A 21,561-nucleotide genomic window follows, 5' to 3' on the forward strand; every position below is an offset into this window, starting at 1 on the left:
TCTGGATCTATGGAAGGAAATGCATGAGATGAATCCGGACAACATTTAGTTTCAAAAACTAAAGAAGATATCAAAAACACAATGTATCATGCCAAAAATACAAAGGAACCAAAGCAATGTGAATGTATTAGTCAGGGTTCTCTAAAGGAACAGAACTAATAGGATAGATATAGATATAGATATATGGATATAACTCTCTCTCTATATATATATAACTAATAGGATATACATATATATATAACTATCTCTCTATATAGATAGCTAATAGGATATACATACATATATATAACTGTCTCTATATATAAAACTCTCTCTATATATATATAAAGAACTCTCTCTATATATAGGATATAATATAATATATAATATAATATATATAGTCACAATAAAGTTGAATCTGAGAATCTCAAAAAAGAAAAGATAAAGACAAAAAAAAGCTGGATAGAGAGGCTAGTTGCTTCTGGAATCAACTTCTGTTTCCATAGCAAGGGACCATTGCTGGGAAGATATAAAAAGAAACTGCAAGCAAACAAGAAATAGTCAAGACATTTTTCCCCTTTCTGTCTTGCTCTAGACCCCTTGTTAAAAGAACCTGACAGAAAGCTAAATGACAAAAGCGAAGTGTGGTTTGCAAAATTTCTGCCCCAGCATCACAAAGCTGAGTAGAGAGAAGTGGGTTTGAAGTTGAGAAACAAACAATAGGTTAATAATGAGAAAAGCAGAGTTTTCAAGGGAGGCATCAGGTTGTTACTACGTTCACCAACTGATTAGTCTTAGCATCACTCAAGAAAGAAATACCGGATATTATGTGTCTCCCGAGAAAAAAAAATGCAAAATATATAGTAGCACATACAAAGCAATTTTGGCCCCAGCCAAATAATAATAATGATGATAATAATAATAATAAGAAAACCTAAACCTAGTTAAGACTTGAGAGTTAACTTTATAAGAAATACAAGGGGTAGGGAAAGTATCTAAAGGACACCATGATGAAACCAACAGTTAAAACAAAATGTCAATAGTTTTTTCAAGGTATGGAACACAGTTGTTGCAACAAATTAATCAAAAAAGAATTATATAGAGAGAATATTTGGGGAACAGGACCTGTTTTACTTTGAGAGAATCAAAACATCAATGTTATGGATGAACTTCGTTTGAATTATGATTTAATTTTTATCAAAAATTTTTAAATTATCATTATTTTCAAAATTGTGTGTGGGTACATGATTTGAACTAATCAACTATAAATACAGACATCACAAATTTTAATATGGATTGGATATTAGTTTATACCAATTATTTATTTTGAATTATGCTAAGTGGAAATTGTAGCATTGGTATAAGAAATATTTTTATTGTATTATTAAAAATATATACTAAGTCTATAAAAGTAAAATAACATGAAATCTAGAATTTGTTTAATGTATCTCAGAAAAGAAAGAGAGAACTGATGAAGCAAGAGTTGCAAATCTTAATGATACTAGAATCTGGTTAATAGTGTAGTATTTATTAAATTATTCTATTTTTGTTTGAAAATTTTGGTAATAATGTTTAAAATGTTTTTAGGTAACTTCTGGATTCATGTTGAATTTACTACACAATTTCATATAAGTGCTATCCCAATTTCTGATGAAAAATCTTAAAAATATATGAAAAAAAGCAAAAAAAAAACCAAAAACCCTATCAATCCGATTACACATTGAAGATACAGCAAATATGGGGATAACTTCCTCCAAGATCCATATACACCATGGCATACTATGCAGACATATAAAAGGATGAGTTCATGTCCTTTACAAGGATATGGATGAAGCTGGAAACTATCAATTTCAGCAAACTGACACAGGAACAGAAAACCAAACACTGAATGTTCTCACTCATAAGTGGGAGTTGAACAATGAGAACACATGGACATAGGGAGGGGAATATCACACACTGGGGCCTTTTGGGGATTGGGGGGCTAGGGCAGGGATATAATTAGGATAAATACATAATGATGTGGATGATGGGTTGATAGGTACAGCAAACCACCATGGTACGTGTATATCTATGTAACAAACCTGCACATTCTGCACATGTATCCCAGAACTTAATGTATAAAAAAAAAAAGTTTGAAAAAACACAACCAAATGTACCTGAAAGATTGAAGGATTACAGTTAATATATAAGGTAGTTTTAGATTGCTTCCACTAATATGGGCTAATCCAGATTATAGACTATTTTAGTGAGTATAAAATTGTCTACATTCATAAAGATGCATAAAATTAACTATAGAACCAGCTTGAAGAAGGCCTTTCTCTTCCTTTCTTTGTGTCAATCAGATAGCATCTTTGTATATTGTTTCAGAGTCTGTATCTATCAAAATGCAACATTATTGAAGAATGTGTAATTTATACAAAAAATGTGTAATGGATAAAAAGTGCAAAAACAATCTTTAAAGTATTGTATTTGAACAAAAACAATCTTAAACCACATAATCTGAAAAAAGAAGGGGTACATATTTTACCAAGTATTCTAACCCATACGAGGCTACTTGAGAAATATAATATGCCACCTCAGATGAGAAGAAGTTGTAGGTAATACTGGCTAAGGACCACGTATATTTACCTGTCCATATACTGTAATTTGAGAGAAAAACTGCCAATAGCTAAAAGCCACTAAGAGCAATGGAGAGTCATTACAACAATTTTGAGTAACCCCCTTATTTATGCATGAATATACAGGAGAAAAAGGACATATCTAGGCAAAAATTCTATAGCATATATCAAATACATTTTTATCCAGGACATTCTGAGGAAGTCCATTTCTCTGAATTTTACTTACTATAGATAACAGAAGGAAAATCTAGACAGTTACTATTTGGTTTCACCAAAAGACGCAGATTTTTTTTTTAAAAAAATGATCTAATAGATATGGAAAGAACAGAGACTCAACTACAAATACTAAACAATACATAAAAATAAATTAGAATAAAAGTTTTAGAAACAATAACTAAACATGCAATAAAGTGCTTGAATAGGAGAAAGAAAAGGTTCATTTTCAGTATGAAGTAACTCACCCTGTTCTATTTACATGGTGCCCTGGGACAACTGTACTGAGAGCAGAGTCACTGTAGATGACAGCTTACAAAAAGTGCTTACTTCATTGCAGACAGACATTTGCTACGTCATAGACAAGCAGAAGCAGCAGTGGTCTTGATTGTAGAGACTGTTACAATTATTATAGAGAACCATCTTAATGCTCATCAGCAATACTTCATGACAGAAGCAGCAGTAAAAGAATGACAGCTGAAGAATGATATAAACCAGAGCCTAATTTTCCAGCCACATACAGTACTTCTGGCTGGAATATGTGCCTCTGGTTGTTTGGACAAAATAAGACAGAACAATGTGGAGGAAAGAGAGTCAAACTGCCCATATGGCAAGTGGGCATTTGACCAGATATAAGTTTAATGTGGAGAGTCCAAAGAGCAGAAATTGTTCTCAAAATATGATTATGGGAGAAGAGTCCATAAAAGTTCATAACATTACACATAGGGATGGAACCAGGCCATTTCAGTTTGCTTTGTTTTGTTATTGATTTCTAGATATTTTGGCATCTAAGTATGTTTTTGAGTATATTTAAAAGTAATTGCAAATTGGTAAAGCTATTAATTAGATCTTTACATTCTAATACAGTACAGAAGACAAACATTAAACAAATAGAATCCAAAAAAGAAAGAAAACATCATGGAAGCACTTAAAATGGAAATAGAACAAAAGCATAGGAGGTGACAGAAATGCAGATAATTGCATAATTTATAACAATAGTGATACTCAGTAAACTCCAAACATATACTGCTGTAAATAGCACCTAAAATACTTACAAGGGCTGAAACTGCAGTGGGAAGTGATAATAAAACAAATGCAAACAGATAGAAAACAATAGGATAATAAAATGTCAAGTTAAAAGGATTAGTGAAGCAAAGGAATTTATGTTTTAGCAATGAAAACATTGAATATTCAAACCATATAATTTATTTAGACTATATTAATGCACTTATATGTGCTATATGCCACTGCATCACAATTATAATGGGAAATAGCAGAAGAAATTAGCATAAGTTCAAATTTTCTGGGGAAATGTTAACATCATGCACTTACATTACAATAGACCTCCTGGAAAAAATAATTCAAGAAAAGGATATGAATCATGTAATTTTTAAGGTGTATTACATATACATCAAACTTCAGTAAGCCATGCTTCTAAGTGTTCAGAAACATTTATAAACTTATTACACTCTAGATAATACACAATATTTTAATTAATTTAAACAGTTATAAATTGTAGGGGTCATATTTTCTGAAAACAAGATAAAACAATAAGATTTATTAAATAAGCAAGAGTTTTTAGAAAGAGATGCTGTTAGGAAATGTTAACATATGCAACTTATTTAGGATACTAAGGCAAAAGATTTTAAATTTAAAAAATTCATTGCTGAGATGAATTTACTAAATGCCTCAAAGTCAAATCTTCACGGTAAGTTCTACACTTCTGTTGTTATGTGTCTTCCCTTATCAAATAGAGTTATTAGTGCCTATTCTTATTTCTTTTTAATGCTTGGTTTTTAACATAATTACCATTTGTCATCCCAAATAAGTAAATTTATAATCATATGGTTAGGACTATTTTATATGTTATCCACATGTCCCTGCCTACATTTATAGATTTATTCATCAAACATGTAATGAGTGCACATTTTTATCAGGTACTGTGCTAAATGTTTCATTAAAGAAATGAGTAAAACAAAGGCTGATGCAAGAGACGCAGAACAGAATACAAAATTGCACTATCACCCTAAAAGTATGATGACAGAAATGTATGCACCAAGTCTTGTGGGATTTGAGGTGTTATCTAACAGAATTGTGAACCAGCTCTCAAGGGTTTAGAGGGGTGAGAAAAATGTCAACAAAGAAACAATGCATAAATTGAGGTTAAAAAGCAAGAAGGATCATTCAGCTTTGGAGAAGGGATCAGACATAGAAATGTATGTTCAAAAGCAGGGATGTTAGTTAATAAGACACCATTACTGCATTAAAGCATGGGGTACCTGTGGAGATCATCAATAAATGAAATTGATGAAAACTTTTGGGGAACACTCTTGTTTATATTCAACCTAATATACATTTGGATACAAAGTAGACACCTAAACATTCTTTCAGTGAAACTATTAATATGGCCAGATTATAAGATTTTTGTTTCTAATAATAATACAGGCATACCTCAAAGATATTGCAGGTTCAGTTCCAGATCACCTCAATAGAGTGAATGTTAAAATAAAGCAAATCACGGTGAGTGGACGCCGCATTTCCAGACGTATTTTTATTGCTCACAGACCAGGAGATTCGCAGGCGGAGGAGCCCCACGAGTTGCCAGCATGGCTGGTGTGGCCAGCGCGGCTGTTTTGCATGTGCCCCAGTGCAGTGGCTCCAGGTGCAGAGTAAACGGGACTGTGTTCCCACTTAGCCAGCAAGGGGAGCTGAAACAGGGAGCCAGACCAGGAGATTCCCGGGCAAAAAAAGTGCCACGAATCTCAGAGCCATGGTTTCAGCCAGCGCAGCTGCTCCCGGTACAGAGTAAACGGGACTGTGTTCCCACTTAGCCAGCAAGGGGAGCTGAAACAGGGAGCCAGGCCAGGAGATTCCTGGGCAAAAAAAGCACCACGAATCTCAGAGCCGCGGTTTCAGTGGCGCATTGGGTCACCACACGGGAAAACACATCTCTACTCTCAGTAGAGAGCTGACCTTCAACGAAAAAATAAAAGGCTCTGAGGCAGGGAGCCAGGAGATCAGGTCCGGCTGGTCCCACCCCCACAAAAACAAAAACAAAAAAACAGCAATTGGAAACGCTCTCTTTTGAGAGTTTCACAGCAAACACAGCTGAACCTGGGACGGTCCAGCTGTGTGTGGGAGGGGCATCCTCCATTACTGAGGCAGCCTGCTGTTGCTGCAGCAACGTGTCATTACAGAGAAAGTCCATGATTACAGAGGTGGGCCAACATTGCGGAAGCAGCTCTAACTACACCCATATAAACAGGACTGCAGGGAAGCTCACATGGCAGCCAGGCGGAGCCCACAGCAGCTCAGCGAAGCCTCTGCAGGCTGAGAGTGACTAGGCTGCCTCCTTGTGGGCAGGGCAGCCCTGAAGAAAAAAAAAAGGGCAGCAGTACAGCTGAGACTCATAAAGCCCTAACTCCCTGGGACAGAACACCTGGGGAAAAAAAAGGGGGGGTGGATGAGTTCTGCTGCTGCAGACTTAAATTTACCAGCCCAGCAGCTCTGAATGAACAACGGGGCTCACAGCTCATCACCTGAGCTAATATAAAGGACTGTTTCCTCAAGCAGCTCCTGACCACCATATATCCAAAGAGTCACCTCATAAAGGAGAGCTCAGACTGACATTTGGCAGGTAACCTTCTGGGACAAAGCAGAAGAAGAAACTGGTAGCAACCTTTACTGTTCAGCAGCTGCTTCAAGTGATCCCCAGGCAAGCAGGACCTGGAGCAGACCTCAGCAGTCCTACAGCAGAGAGGCCAGACAGTTAAAAGGAAAACTAAGAAACAGAAATAACTTCATCAACAACAAACAGAACGTCCACTCAGAGACCCAATCAGAAAGTCAACGACTACAAAGCCAACAGGTGGATAAATCCACAAAGATGGGAAGAAACCAGCGCAAAAAGGATGAAAACACCCGAAACCAGAACACCTCTCCTCCTACAAGGGATCACAACTCCTCACCAGCAAGGGAATAAGACTGGATGGAGAATTAATGTGATGAAATGACAGAATCAGCCTTCAGAAAGTGGGTAATAAGATACTTCCGTGAGCTAAAAGAACATGTTCTAACCCAATGCAAAGAAACTAAGAACCTTGAGAAAAGATTTGACGAAATGCTAACGAGAATGGACAACTTAGAGAGGAATATAAGTGAAATGATGGAACTGAAAAACACAACACGAGAACTTCGTGAAGCATGCACAAGTTTCAACAGCCGAATTGACCAAGCAGAAGAAAGGATATCAGAGGTCGAAGATCAACTCAATGAAATAAAACGAGAAGGCAAGATTAGAGAAAATGGGGTAAAAAGGAATGAACAAGGTTAACAAGAAATATGGAACTATGTGAAAAGACATAATCTTCGTTTGACAGGTGTACCTGAATGTGACAAAGAGAATGAATCCAAGCTGGAAAATACTCTTCAGGATATTATCCAGGAAAACTTCCCCAACCTAGCAAGGCAGGCCAATATTCAAGTCCAGGAAATAGAGAGAACACCACAAAGATATTCCTCAAGAAGAGCAACCGCAAGGCACATAATCATCAGATTCACCAGGGTTGAAATGAAGGAGAAAATGCTAAGGGTAGCCAGAGAGAAAGGTCGGGTTACCCATAAAGGGAAGCCCATCAGACTCACAGCAGATCTCTCAGCAGAAATCCTACAAGCCAGAAGGGAGTGGGGGCCAATATTCAACATCCTTAAAGAAAAGAAATTTCAACCCAGAATTTCATATCCAGCCAAACTAAGCTTCATAAGTGAAGGAAAAATAAAATCCTTTGTGAACAAGCAAGTACTCAGAGATTTCATCACCAACAGACCTGCTTTACAAGAGTTCCTGAAAGAGGCACTACACATAGAAAAGAACAACCAGTACCAGCCACTCCAAAAACACACGAAATAGTAAAGAGCATAAACACAATGAAGAATCTGCATCAACCAACGGACAAAACATCCGGCTAGCATCAAAATGGCAGGATCAAATTAACACATAACAATATTAACCCTAAACGTAAATGGACTAAATGCCCCAATCAAAAGACACAGACTGGCAAGTTGGATAAAAACCCAAAACCCATCAGTGTGCTGTATCCAGGAAACCCATCTCACATGCAAGGATACACAAAGGCTCAAAATAAAGGGATGGAGGAAGATTTACCAAGCAAACGGAGAGCAAAAAAAAGCAGGAGTGGCAATTCTCATCTCTGATAAAATAGACTTTAAAGCAACAAAGATCAAAAGAGACAAAGAAGGACATTACATAATGGTAAAAGAATCAATGCAACAAGAAGACCTAACGATCTTAAATATATACACACCTAATACAAGAGCACCCAGACACATAAGGCAAGTTCTTAATGACTTACAAAGAGACTTAGACTCTCACACAATAATAGTGGGAGACTTCAACACACCATTGTCAATATTAGACAGATCGACGAGACAGAAAATTAACAAGGATATCCAGGACTTGAACTCAGACCTGGAACAAGCAAACCTAATAGACATTTACAGAACTCTCCACTCCAAATCAACAGAATATACATTCTTCTCAGCACCACATCACACCTACTCTAAAATTGACCACATAATTGGAAGTAAATCACTCCTTAGCAAATGCAAAAGAATGGAAACCATAACAAACAGTCTCTCAGACCACAGTGCAATCAAGTTAGAACTCAGACTTCAGAAACCAACCCAGAAACACACAGCTTCATGGAAACTGAACAACTTTCTCTTGAATGTTGACTGGATAAACAATGAAATGAAGGCAGAAATAAAGATATTCTTCGAAACCAATGAGAACGAAGACACCACATACCAGAATCTCTGGGACACATTTAAAGCAGTCTGTAGAGGAAAATATATAGCAATAAGTGCCCACATGAGAAGAAAGGAGAGATCTAAAATTAACACCCTATCGTCAAAATTGAAAGAGCTAGAGGAGGAAGATCAAAACAACTCAAACTAGCAGAAGACAAGAAATACCTAAGATCAAAGCAGAATTGAAGGAGATAGAGACACGAAAAACCCTACAAAAAGTCAATAAATCCAGGAGCTGGTTTTTTGAAAAGATCAACAAAACAGACAGACCACTAGCCAGATTAATAAAAAAGAAAAGAGAGAATAACCAAATAGATGCAATCAAAAATGATAAAGGGGATATCATCACAGATTCCACAGAAATTCAAACCATCATCAGAGATTATTACAAACCACTCTATGCACATAAACTAGAAAACCTGGAAGAAATGGATAAATTGCTGGACAGTTGCCTCCTCCCAAGCCTAAACCAGGAAGAAGTTGAAAACCTGAATAGACCAATAACAAGGTCTGAAGTCGAGGCAGCAATTAAGAGCCTACCACTCAAAAAAAGCCCAGGTCCAGATGGGTTCACAGCCAAATTCTACCAGACATACAAAGAGGAACTGGTACCATTCCTTCTGAAACTATTCCAAATAATCTAAAAAGAGGGAATCCTTCCCAAGTCATTTTATGAGACCAACATCATCCTGATACCAAAACCCAGCAGAGACTCAACAAGAAAAGAAAACTACAGGCCAATATCCATGATGAACATAGATGCAAAAATCTTCAATAAAATACCAGCAAGCTGATTACAACAGCACATCAAAAAGCTTATCCACCATGATCAAGTAGGATTCATCCCGGGGATGCAAGGCTGGATCAGTATACGCAAGTCTATAAATGTAATTCACCACATAAACCGAACCAAAGACAAAAACCACATGATTATCTCAATTGATGCAGAGAAGGCCTTCGACAAAATTCAACAGCCCTTTATGCTAAAAACCCTCAATAAACTAGGTATCGATGGAACGTATCTCAAAACAATAAAAGCTATTTATGACAAACCAACAGCCAATATCATACTGAATGGGCAAAAACTGGAAGCATTCCCTTTGAAATCTGGCACTAGACAAGGATGCCCTCTCTCACCACTTCTATTCAATATAGTACTGGGAGTTCTAGCCAGAGCAATCAAGCAAGAAAAAGAAATAAAGGGTATTCAACTAGGAAAAGAGGAAGTCAAACTGTCTCTATTTGCGGATGACATGATTGTATATCTAGAAGACCTCATCATCTCAGCCCAAAATCTTCTGAAACTGATAAGCAACTGCAGCAAAGTCTCAGGATACAAAATCAATGTGCAAAAATCACAAGCATTCCTATACACCAATAACAGACTTAAAGAGAGCCAAATCAAGAACGAAGTGCCATTCACAATTGCTACAAAGAGAATAAAGTACCTAGGAATACAACTAACAAGGAACGTAAAGGACCTCTTCAAGGAGAACTACAAACCACTGCTCAACGAAATAAGAGAGGACACAAACAGATGGAGAAACATTCCATGTTCATGGTTAGGAAGAATCAATATCGTAAAAATGGCCATACTGCCCAAAGTAATTTACAGATTCAATGCTATCCCCATAAAGCTACCAATGACCTTCTTCACAGAACTGGAAAAAACCACCTTAAACTTCATATGGAACCAAAAGAGAGCCCACATAGCCAAGTCAATTCTAAGCAAAAAGAACAAAGCGGGAGGCATCCCACTACCGGATATCAAACTCTACTACAAGGCTACAGTAATCAAAACAGCATGGTACTGGTACCAAAACAGAGATATAGACCAATGGAACAGAACAGAGGCCTCGGAGGCAACATAACACATCTACAACCATCCAGTCTTTGACAAACCTGATAAAAACAAGCAATGGCGAAAGGATTCCCTGTTTAATAAGTGGTGTTGGGAAAACTGGCTAGCCATATGCAGAAAGCGGAAACTGGAACCCTTCCTGACACCTTACACTAAAATTAACTCCAGCTGGATTAAAGACTTAAACATAAGACCTAACACCATAAAAACCCTAGAAGAAAATCTAGGCAAATCCATTCAGGACATAGGCGTAGGCAAGGACTTCATGACCAAAACACAAAAGACATTGACAACAAAAGCCAAAATAGACAAATGGGACCTAATCAAACTCCACAGCTTCTGCACGGCAAAAGGAACAGTCAATAGAGTGAATTGGCAACCAACAGAATGGGAAAAAATTTTTGCAGCCTACCCATCTGACAAAGGGCTGATATCCAGAATTTACAACGAGCCAAATAAGATTTACAAGAAAAAAACAAACAAGCCCATTCAAAAATGGGCAAAGGATATGAACAGATACTTTACAAAAGAAGACATACATGAGGCCAACAAGTATATGAAAAAATGCTCATCATCACTGGTCATCAGAGAAATGGAAATCAAAACTACATTGAGATACCATCTCACACCAGTTAGAATGGCAATCATTAAAAAATCTGGAGACAACAGATGCTGGAGAGGATGTGGAGAAATAGGAACACTTTTACACTGTTGGTGGGAGTGTAAATTAGTTCAACCATTGTGGAAAACAGTGTGGCGATTCCTCAATGACCTAGAAATAGAAATTCCATTTGACCCAGCAATCCCATTCCTGGATATATATCCAAAGGATTATAAATCGCTCTACTATAAGGATACATGCACACGAATGCTCATTGCAGCACAGTTTACAATAGCAAAGACCTGGAACCAACCCAAATTCCCAACGATGATAGACTGGAAAGGAAAAATGTGGCACATAAACACCATGGAATATTATGCAGCCATCAAGAACGATGAGTTCACGTCCTTTGTAGGGACATGGATGAACCTGGAAACCATCATTCTTAGCAAACTGACACAAGAACACAAAATCAAACATCGCATGTTCTCACTCATAGATGGGTGTTGAACAATGGGAACACATGGACACAGGGAGGGGAGCACTATACACTGGGGTGTGTTGGGGGGAAGTGGAGGGGACAGCAGGGGGTGGGGAGTAGGGGAGAGATAGCATGGGGAGAAATGCCACATATAGGTGAAGGGGAGGAAGGCAGCAAATCACACTGCCACGTATGCACCTATGCCACAATCTTGCATGTTTTTCACATGTACCCCAAAACCTAAAATGCAATAAAAAAATAAATAATAAAATTAAAATAAAGCAAGTCACACAAATTTGTTGCTTTCTCAGTGCATAAAAAATTATATTTATACTGTAATCTATTAAGTGTTAAATAGAATTATGTTTAAAAATGCACACACTGTTTAAAAATGTATACACCTAAGTTTAAAAATCCTTTATAGGTAAAAAATGTTAAGGATCATCAGAGCCCACAGTGAGTCATAATTTTTTTGGTAGCGGAGGGTCTTGCTTTGATATTGATGTTTGATGACTGAACATAGTGTTGTTACTGAAAGCTGGGGTAACTGTAGGAGTTCCTTGAAGTAAGATAACAGTGAAGTTTGCCAAATTAATTGATTCTTTCTTTCAGGAAAGATTATTCCATAGCATGGAATATTTTTCCAAAAGCAGAACTTCTTTCAGAGTTGAAGTCCTCACTCTAACACTGCTTTATCAACTAAGTTTACAGAATATTCTAAATCCTTTGTGGTCATTCAAAAAAGTTTTCAGCATCTTCACCAGGAAGAGATTCTATCTCAAGAAATTACTACTTTTGCTCATCTATAAGAAGTAACTCGTCATCTATTAAAGTTTTATCATGAGATTTTAGCAATGTGGTCCAATCTCCAGGTACCACTTCTAATTCTAGGTCTCCTTCCATTTCTACCACATGTGCAGTTACTTTCTCCACTGAAGACTTGAACTCCTCAAAGTCATCTGTGAAGTTGAAATCAACTTCTAAGCTCCTGTTTATGCTTTTTTGACTTTTTTTCATGAATCAAAAATATTCTTACTGGCATGTAGAATGGTGAATGCTTTCCAGAAGGTTTCCATTTGACTTCCCCAGATCCATCAGAGGAATCACTATCTATGGGAACTGTAGACTTACAAAATGTATTTCTTAAATAATAGGACTAAAAATTCAAAATTACTCCTTGGGCTTTAGAATGAAAGTTGTGTTAGCTGGCCTGATAACAGTATTTATTTGTTTGTGCATCTCCATCAGAGTTTTTGGGTGATGAGGTATATTGTAAATGACCAGTGATGTTAAGCTTTTTCCTTAGAAGTAGTTCTGAACAATGGGTTTGAACCAGTCTGTAAGAGATGTTGTGTCGATGTGCTCCTCTCGACATCGGGCAGGCTGTGTCTGAGTTCTAGAGTCTTTGGCATTTTTAAAGGCACAGGATGGGGGTGTGGTAGGCCTGGGTGGTCTTGGGAAAGGCAACATTTGGGCAGGAAGTCCCTCTCCTTTCCTAGGTCTATGGAGGTGGAGCCCTAGCCAGGGGCCACACCTTCTTCTACCCAGTACTTCTCTTACCCCTTTCCATATCATTTAAAAAGACCACTCTCTTCCTTCCCAGCACTTCCCTTCCATATCAGTGACATTAAATCACTAATCACAAATCACCATAAAAGACATAATAATAACAAAATTGTGAAATACTGCAATAATTACCCCAAAATGTGACATAGAGACACAAACTGAGCACATACTGTTGGAAAAATAGTGCCAATAGACTTGCTTGAAAGAGTATTGCCACAAATCTTCAATTTGTAAAAAACTCAATATCTGTAAAGCACAATAAAGCAAAGCACAATAAAATGAATTATGCCTGTAATAATTTTTAATATTATCAACATTTATTTTGAGGTCAAGTCAAATATTTACTTTTATTTTTTCCAATTTCTTGTTCACCTATTTATTCAGTTATTTATTCAATCATTCATTTATTAGTTTATAAAATACCAACTATAAAACAAGAATTGAGTTAAGCTTTAATTATTTAATGAACATGAAATTTTTTTCAGTATTCTCCATAGGTTTTAGTTTAGTCATTCATTATCTGCATGTTTCCAAAATAATTGCAAAGTCTAATTCATAGCAGTACAACTCATGAGGTAAATAGTATAGTCAATGAAGAAAATAAATTTTAAATAGACATTATTAGAGCATGTGAGAAAGTCATCTTGCTGAGTTTTCATATTTCTTGTTAGTCATGTATCAGTTGACTGTGCCTAAATTACCATGTCAATAAAATGCCTTTCTACTCTTCATATTATTCTGTATCAGTATTTTCTCATGACTCTATTTACTCGCATTATTTAACCAACAGAATGTATTTTGGTTAAGTAAGAATTTTTCGTGTTGCCTCTGAGGCAAGACATTCAACCATTTACCATTTCCCACTCCATTCAGTGCATTCATTTCTAATTAGATAGAAAGTAGTGTCTGAGCAAAGCCTCTTTACATCTGGAGAGGCATAGAAGCAGAATTGTAACAGTAATAGCTTCTATAGAAGACAGACATCAATATATCCAGAAGAGTAAAGACCACAGCTCAGGGAAAGCTTAATTTTCCTACTTCAATAGTACATATAAGGAAATTGGTAAAAATATCATCACCATAAACAAAAAGAAAACATATTAAAAATTTGATCTCACAGTGCTTATAAGCATCTGCTTGCTTTCCCAAACTATCAAGTTATTAAAACATAAACTACCCTGATACATTTTTGTAATCAACATGTTTGTATATATATATATTTAGCTTTCATTTTTAAAATGACAAATAATAGTTATATACATTTATAAGGTACCTTGTGAGACATATATATTACACACACATACATACATACACATTGTAAAAAAGGCAATCAGAATAATCTTTCATCTCCGAGTATTCTATGCCTTTTAAAGTGATAGAAAGGAAACAAAGAAAGAGCAACCACTTTCCATTACTTACTCAGAGAAGCTTTACCCTGCGATTAATAGTAGGTGCAGTATACTAAAATTGCTTTGCCAGATGACTAACCACCTCCTACTTTCCATTTGGAAGGTACACATGCCAGATGTGTACTTTATCCATGGCACATGGCATTGAAAATTGGAAGCAAACCAAAAAGAAAATTTTAAGACCCAATTCATAACTAAGCCCTAAAGAATACTGTTGTTTATTCCTTCTTCAATTTAAAGATCAAGGTTTTCAGTAATTTCTAAAGATGTTAGGATTATTTGAGGCTCTCAAATAAGAGATGCCCACAAAAGATGTATTTTTAATTATGAAAGTGTATCAAAAGGGGTCAAAAGTCTGCTATTGCTCCTGGGAAATGAGACTTTTCTCTAATATTTAGCTAATGTGCTGAATATCACTGATAATGCAACCAAAAAATGTCACTCTTAAGGAAGGGGCTGGGGAGAAAATAAGAGAGTGAGGGAGGGGAGGAGAGAGAGAGTGAGGGAGACAGAGAGACTAAGTTGCATATCACCAATCAAACATTGTTAAAATTTTCTGTCTTGGAATTGTCAAGACTATGGTACAATGGCTGCTTAGGTATAAAAATAATTTCTTTTGCCATGCCTTGTTTATTAGAGTTTTATCATTTCCAGGTCATAATTTTTCTGTTATTGTTTTTACACTGTTGAATGTCCACTCAAGATTAAGATGGCTTTAGCGAGGCATTCAGGGGTTACAGGTAATCAAATAAAATGTAAATTAAAATAGAAAGTAGAAAATATTCAAAACAAGTTCTTAGTCTATGTATTGTGGAAATGGCATTATCTCAGGATTTGTGTGGCCAGTGTCCAGTGACCTGTAATGTTAGTGTGGAACTCTGTATAACATTTCCTAAAATCTTCACCCCATCAGAAATCTTGGGGTAGTGGGAGCTTAATTGTCTACTGAACATCTGATATGTTTCACCTGCTCATAGTGCTGTCATGATGATTTTCTTTTTAAACAGCAAGAAGAAGAGAAAAAGAAAATCAGCCTGAAGTATTTGTCGGCAAGATTCCTTAATGTCCGTTTCAAAAGCCACAGATTACAGTTTAAAATGGAAGTCTCTTGAACAAAGAAAGAAAGGTTATGAGAAAATACAGTTTGCCTTTATTGATGAACAAGCCAGTTCTGATTGCATCAGTCCTGTAGCTCCCCCACATGCACCACTTGGATATTGCCTAAACCTCTGGAAATGAAAGAGAGGAGCTTCAGCCATAGCTCTTCCTGCTGCTGCTGCTGCTATGAGAACCCATCTTGACAAGCATCACATCCAACCTCCCTTTTCTCTTTTAACATACTTTATAGACTGCTCGTCAGGTGATCTCTCTGTGGTTTGCTCAGTTAATCCTAGAAACATGTAAAAGTCATATGAATTATAATTTAAGAAAAGTAAATAAAGTCAATTGACTACTGATTCTTCTTTCTTCTAATCCCAGTACCTGGTAAGAGCATCCAAGTGTAATGATTGTGAACTCAAAGAATTTCTGTTTCACTGCACTTTATCTTTGCTAGTAATAAAGATAGTGGCTTTGACTTTAGTCTCTCTCTGTCTCTGTCTCTCTCTCTCTCTTTCTCTCTTTCTCCTTTGCCCCAACTCCATGCCTGTCCTTCTAGCACAGGACACTTCCATCAAAGACACATAGTAATTATAAAGTTTTAGTGCTATGATTGGTCTTCTTTCATTCCTTATCCTTTAGTAAATGAGGGAAGGGAGGAATGGAATTAGAGGAACAGAAGCATACTTCTTATAGTGCAAAATCTACAGTTTTATTTGAAAAAGTGCCAATATAAAGATCATAGCACTGCTTTTCATAACTAGAATCAGTTCCCTAATAGTTATTGTTCATAGCAGAGTTTGTATTTTACATTCTAGTTTTTCCCAAGTGGCAATCTAACTCCTGCCCACACTCATACCTTCTGTTTGGGTAACAAATAATATTAACTTGTTTAAAAATTTTTTGCTGTTAGATTGTTAAGAGGCAGGCAATCATCCACCAGCATCCTCTTCTGGGTGCTGGCAATCATGGTTTGAAAACCTTTGCATTTATACAGATTTCTCCATCCCCTTTTTTCTGTATGTCACTATTCATTCCTAAGCATATTTATCTATATTTTTTAATTGCAATTTAAAATTCCATCTTAAAAGATGTACATTTATACTATAGTAATTTTGAAGGCGAGCAGTTATTTCATTGGGTTGTCATTCTTTCCAGAAATCAAACTCTCCCTGTCACATATAAATAGATTGCTTGATATACATGCAATATCCTGTCGGTGTCATGCACCCTTTTCTTTAATCTGACTGACATGTCACATAATAAAATGCTCACTTCAATATATGTCTGTTGCATTTTGCTTAATTCTGGGCTTAGTTTAATATTAGTCATGAATATTTCTTCCAACTAGACATGAATTTGAATATATATAAGGCACAGTTTATGTTCATACTAAAGCACAAGCTTCAACCTTATTTTTTATTGCTTACCCTGTTTGTGATGAATTAAGTCATCTCAAGGAAAGAACTGAAAGCAACAGGGACCACAACTGTTATCTTTATCCACAAGTCAGGTAGAGTGTGAGTGGGTGAAATTCGACTGCTGTGCTTTACTTTCCCTGAGCATCAGAGCTGAGAGTTGGAGAGGTCTGCTCAGTGGGAGAAAAATAACAGCAGATGAAACCTTATTACATCTCTGCATTTCTTTGAGGCTAAAAAGCTATGGTACTTTCTAATGCCCCCAATGTCATTATATTTATTTTATGCTCCTTTTTATAATAGCTAGAAATGGCATTGTTGTCATTTCTTACTGTTTTTATTTAAAAAGTCTTCCAATTAATGAGAAGAAAAACTTATTACAATGATTTGTATGTGAATGCACATATCAGTGTACACATATACATACCCCTGGCATACACACGTTTGTGTACATATATGCATGGTGGATACAAAGTATTGTAAATACAAGTCCTAATAATTTGAGTGCATTTTCTTTCCGGTTTAAAATAATTGTAAAACCTTTTGAGAATTTACTTTATGCTTTCAAATATAAAAAGTAATAGCAATCTATACACATTGTCTTTAGAAGTTTATATTGTGGTTTTTATATGTAGCACATTTTAACTAAGATATTGAATTGACACTTTATATTTATATATCCCATAATATCTTCTATAATATTTTATGACTGCAATGCCTTAATCCCATTTTTGAATTAAGAATCCACAGTTGATTGGCTTGAATACATTGCTGTGAGAGCTTTACCAAAGGATCTAAATAGACACCTACTCAGTAAAACTCTATTATAAAATGACCTTGTTATCCTATGGGTTTAAAAATCTTAAAGGGCAAAACATATTGCTCATGATCATTGTATATTTCTACAGAAAAAAAGAGAGATTTTAAAAAGTACTTTCCAACACGCCCTAAAATTACAATGGACTTTTTTGCAATTGGTGATATATCTGATATGTGCAGTATTGTGTATGTGTGTTTGTGTGTGTATCTTGCTTTTGAGTACTTTTCTCTTAGATATTTTTCTGCAGTATATTTATTTTATGTTAACATTTCACATGTTATAATTATCTCAAGTGAATATATATTTTATTTGGTATTTCATCTTTGAAACAAAATTTGTACCATTTCTACAAAGAAATAGATCACACATTGTTTATATGATGGGCAGCTTGGACTCCCAGTGGATATAAACAATGGATAAAATGAACTACTGGCTGAAACAGATTAGATGCCAAACTCAGTTAGGCTTTGCCTAATTCTATAAAAGTATGTCAGTTAGGGACTCATTTGACCTAAGGAAAATACAAATCTTGAAACAATATCCTAACTGATTACTTATTCAAACTGATTGTGCTGCAACCACTGCTCCACTGGAACAAAATACAGCCACGTAAACTTCGCCCATTGCCTTGGCCAGCCTGCATAAAGAAACCGCCATGACAAGGTGCTTTATTTAATGACACCAGTAACATAGAGCAGATTAATTATAAAACAGAACAAGAAACAAAAGTTAAGTTCAGATTAGACAAGGTTTGGTATGAGCTTCACATTGTTCTTCTCAAGTGCTTTCAACATGCTTCAAGAGTTTTATGGCACAATTGTTCCAAAATCCTTGGGATCATTTAAATCTGTTAGTTTAATACCATCAGTTTTCTTAGATAATTATTTATGATATCTAAGTGCTAGGAGGCTTAGCAGAACTAAAAAGTCAAATATTTTGGAGAAAATGGAAAATATATATCTACCAATCTCAGTAGCTAAGCCCTTGTACAAGAGACCATTGTCCGGACACACAGGCTGGAATCACTATTCTGAGGGTAGATGCTATAACACTCAAATTAGATGATCCAAAGGGGATGAGAAAGGAGTTTAGAAATGGAAACGGTACTTCAAAAAATGAGGCTAGGTCAAGCATTATACGAGCACTAACGTTAGTATGGAGTATAATATAGCAACTTGTTTTTTGAAAAGCCAGGCACAGACTAAGGTAAGCCTATTGTTCCCCAAAGGCCACTCACAGTTACTGTTAACACACTTCCGTCCTTTCTCCAGAGCCTTCAGAAACTGTGACAGTGCTTGCAAATGTGATGCTCATGACAAGTCCGTCTGCTTCTAAAGCATGTCAAGAAAGCTGAACACTATTAACAGTACTAATGGAGAAATTATCTTTAGCAGTGATTTTTTTCTCCTTTGAAAATAAAAGTGGGAGGTTTGTTTTAACACCCTGCCCTTTTCATACAGGTCGCAGGAAGCGATTGAGTCTCTCTGCAATAGGCTTCCTTTTCAAGGTTTTCACTTAATTAAAAGATCGCATTTAGTTGGCTAAAAGTGAGTTTTTACTAGTAAGTTTTAAAGATATAAAACGTAATGGTAATAAAATTATCAGTAGCCTTTTGTCAGAAGAAGAGAGTATTTATTAGAAACAGTGGACAAAGGGACAATTACACACTTTTTAAAGTACCCATTAAAGAGGCAACACTGTGCCAGAGTTTCCTTATTAGAGACATCTCTTCTGCCAGGATATCATAAAGACAATATAGTAGCCAATTAGATAGAATTAATGTGCAATTTCTGCAGAAAAATATATAAGTAAAATATGTAGGGATCATTTTCAGATAGAAAAAAATAAAGTTAACAAGACAAAATAAATATGCTGTAGTTTGGTATGCCAGTATGTACTGCCTCTAAGCTGATAGTGTTTAATATTAAGATATCACATATCCACAAAACAAGATATTCAAACTAAGGCCCTTTTATAAAATGAGTTCCCAAAGTTGTCCATACTGATTTCAATTAACTCTCTAAACTGGAAAGATTTTTCATACTTTCATAAAATATGACATTACACAGAATACATATTTCAAGAATTTCATAATTCTTTGGCGGAACCACCTCCCCAAGAACTTACAATAAAGACCATATTCCCCATTGCACAACAAGAGCTATTTCAAGCACTTTCTCCCTGTTATACTTTTAAAGCTAAAAGTTAAACAAATCATTTTGTAAGACAAAAGTAGGAAGGTCAAATTGTTTTCCTTTATCTGGAATGGTTACTGAACCCTGGTGTTTGTCTTCTGCACATGTTGACATTCTGCCTGCCTTTCTCTTTTGTCATGGATTTCAGCTATAAAGTGTGCTTGTCTTTAAAACTAAGCCTCACTGTGTCATATGTTCAACCCTGCTCTATACAACCCACCACAACTTATCACACTCTGACAGCTAATATTTAAAAGAGAACACACACATATTTTGAGGTTTGATAACTGCTATCAATCTCGATAATGGGTATCCAATCCAAAATTGTGACAGATATCTAGTGGATTGAGCATCTACCATGAGCAGCTAATGTTGAAGTAAATGAATCAGTGAGGCAGCTACTTCACGTCTATAATTAAAAATGAAACAAATAAATGCCACACAAATAATGAAAGCCAGAGAAATGTGTCATAGCTGCAAAATGCATGAAAAGATGAAACTTATAGTTGTCAGTTTCCAATTTACCTTTCTTAGAATTGCTTTAAATAAAAGACGTGAGATTTTTTTTCTAAAAAATTTTTTTATGGTAAAAATTTCAAGATTTCCAGTTCAATATATCACTACACCTTGTTTTCACAGAATCTGTGAGTACAGAGTACTGTGGGCCCTGAAACAGCATGACTTTGATGCTTAGAAAATGCTCTCTTCTAACAGAGTAAATTAAGGTTTTGCAACCTCCAAAAGCCAAATTGCAGCACAGGGCATAATATGCTATGTAAATTGTTAGGTATTCAACTTGGATGTTATTACAGCAAAACCAACTGGTGATAGCTAATGATCTCAACCTTTGATTTTCTAGGTGCATTTTATGTTTTCTTTGTTTGAAAATATTCTATCTGAGATCATAGCTACACTACACTGATGAGCCTGAATAAAAAGTATAATTTCTCTATAGTCACTATTGTACCTTAAACCAAACAAAGTTGAAGACAGTAACTGAATAGCCTCCAAATTCTTCTAATGGATGCAATATATATTTATTAGGAAAATAGTAAATTCTGATTTTCAATTTAGAGATAAATTTCTTCCCTTAGGAAAATGTGATGCATAACATTTGGTTTTGGCCTTTAAATTATTCAGACACATAAAAGAGGAAGGTGGTAGGCATAAATACGTTTGTCCTGGGCTTACAGTGTCCATCCCACATTTGGTAGTAAATTATTTGGGGATGGAATGGACTGTATTCTAGTTCTTAATAGCCATTTGTTCTAGGAAGTTCAGTTATTGAATATTGTAGCATCATTTTTGTACCTGAAATCAGTTTCACTCCACAGCTGGTATGTTTTTGTTGAGGTGAAATAAAATAAAAATGTTTCACTATGAAGTCTTTCCCACAATTGTAGTTAAGATTTTAAATATAAATCACAACAAGAGCTCCAAGAAAATATTTATTGCTCTTCCCAAGCATTAGGA

This window comes from Aotus nancymaae, unplaced genomic scaffold (genome assembly GCF_030222135.1).
Source record: "Aotus nancymaae isolate 86718 unplaced genomic scaffold, 86718_ANA_hifiasm-v0.15.2.pri h1tg000036l, whole genome shotgun sequence".
Classification (NCBI taxonomy): domain Eukaryota; kingdom Metazoa; phylum Chordata; class Mammalia; order Primates; family Aotidae; genus Aotus; species Aotus nancymaae.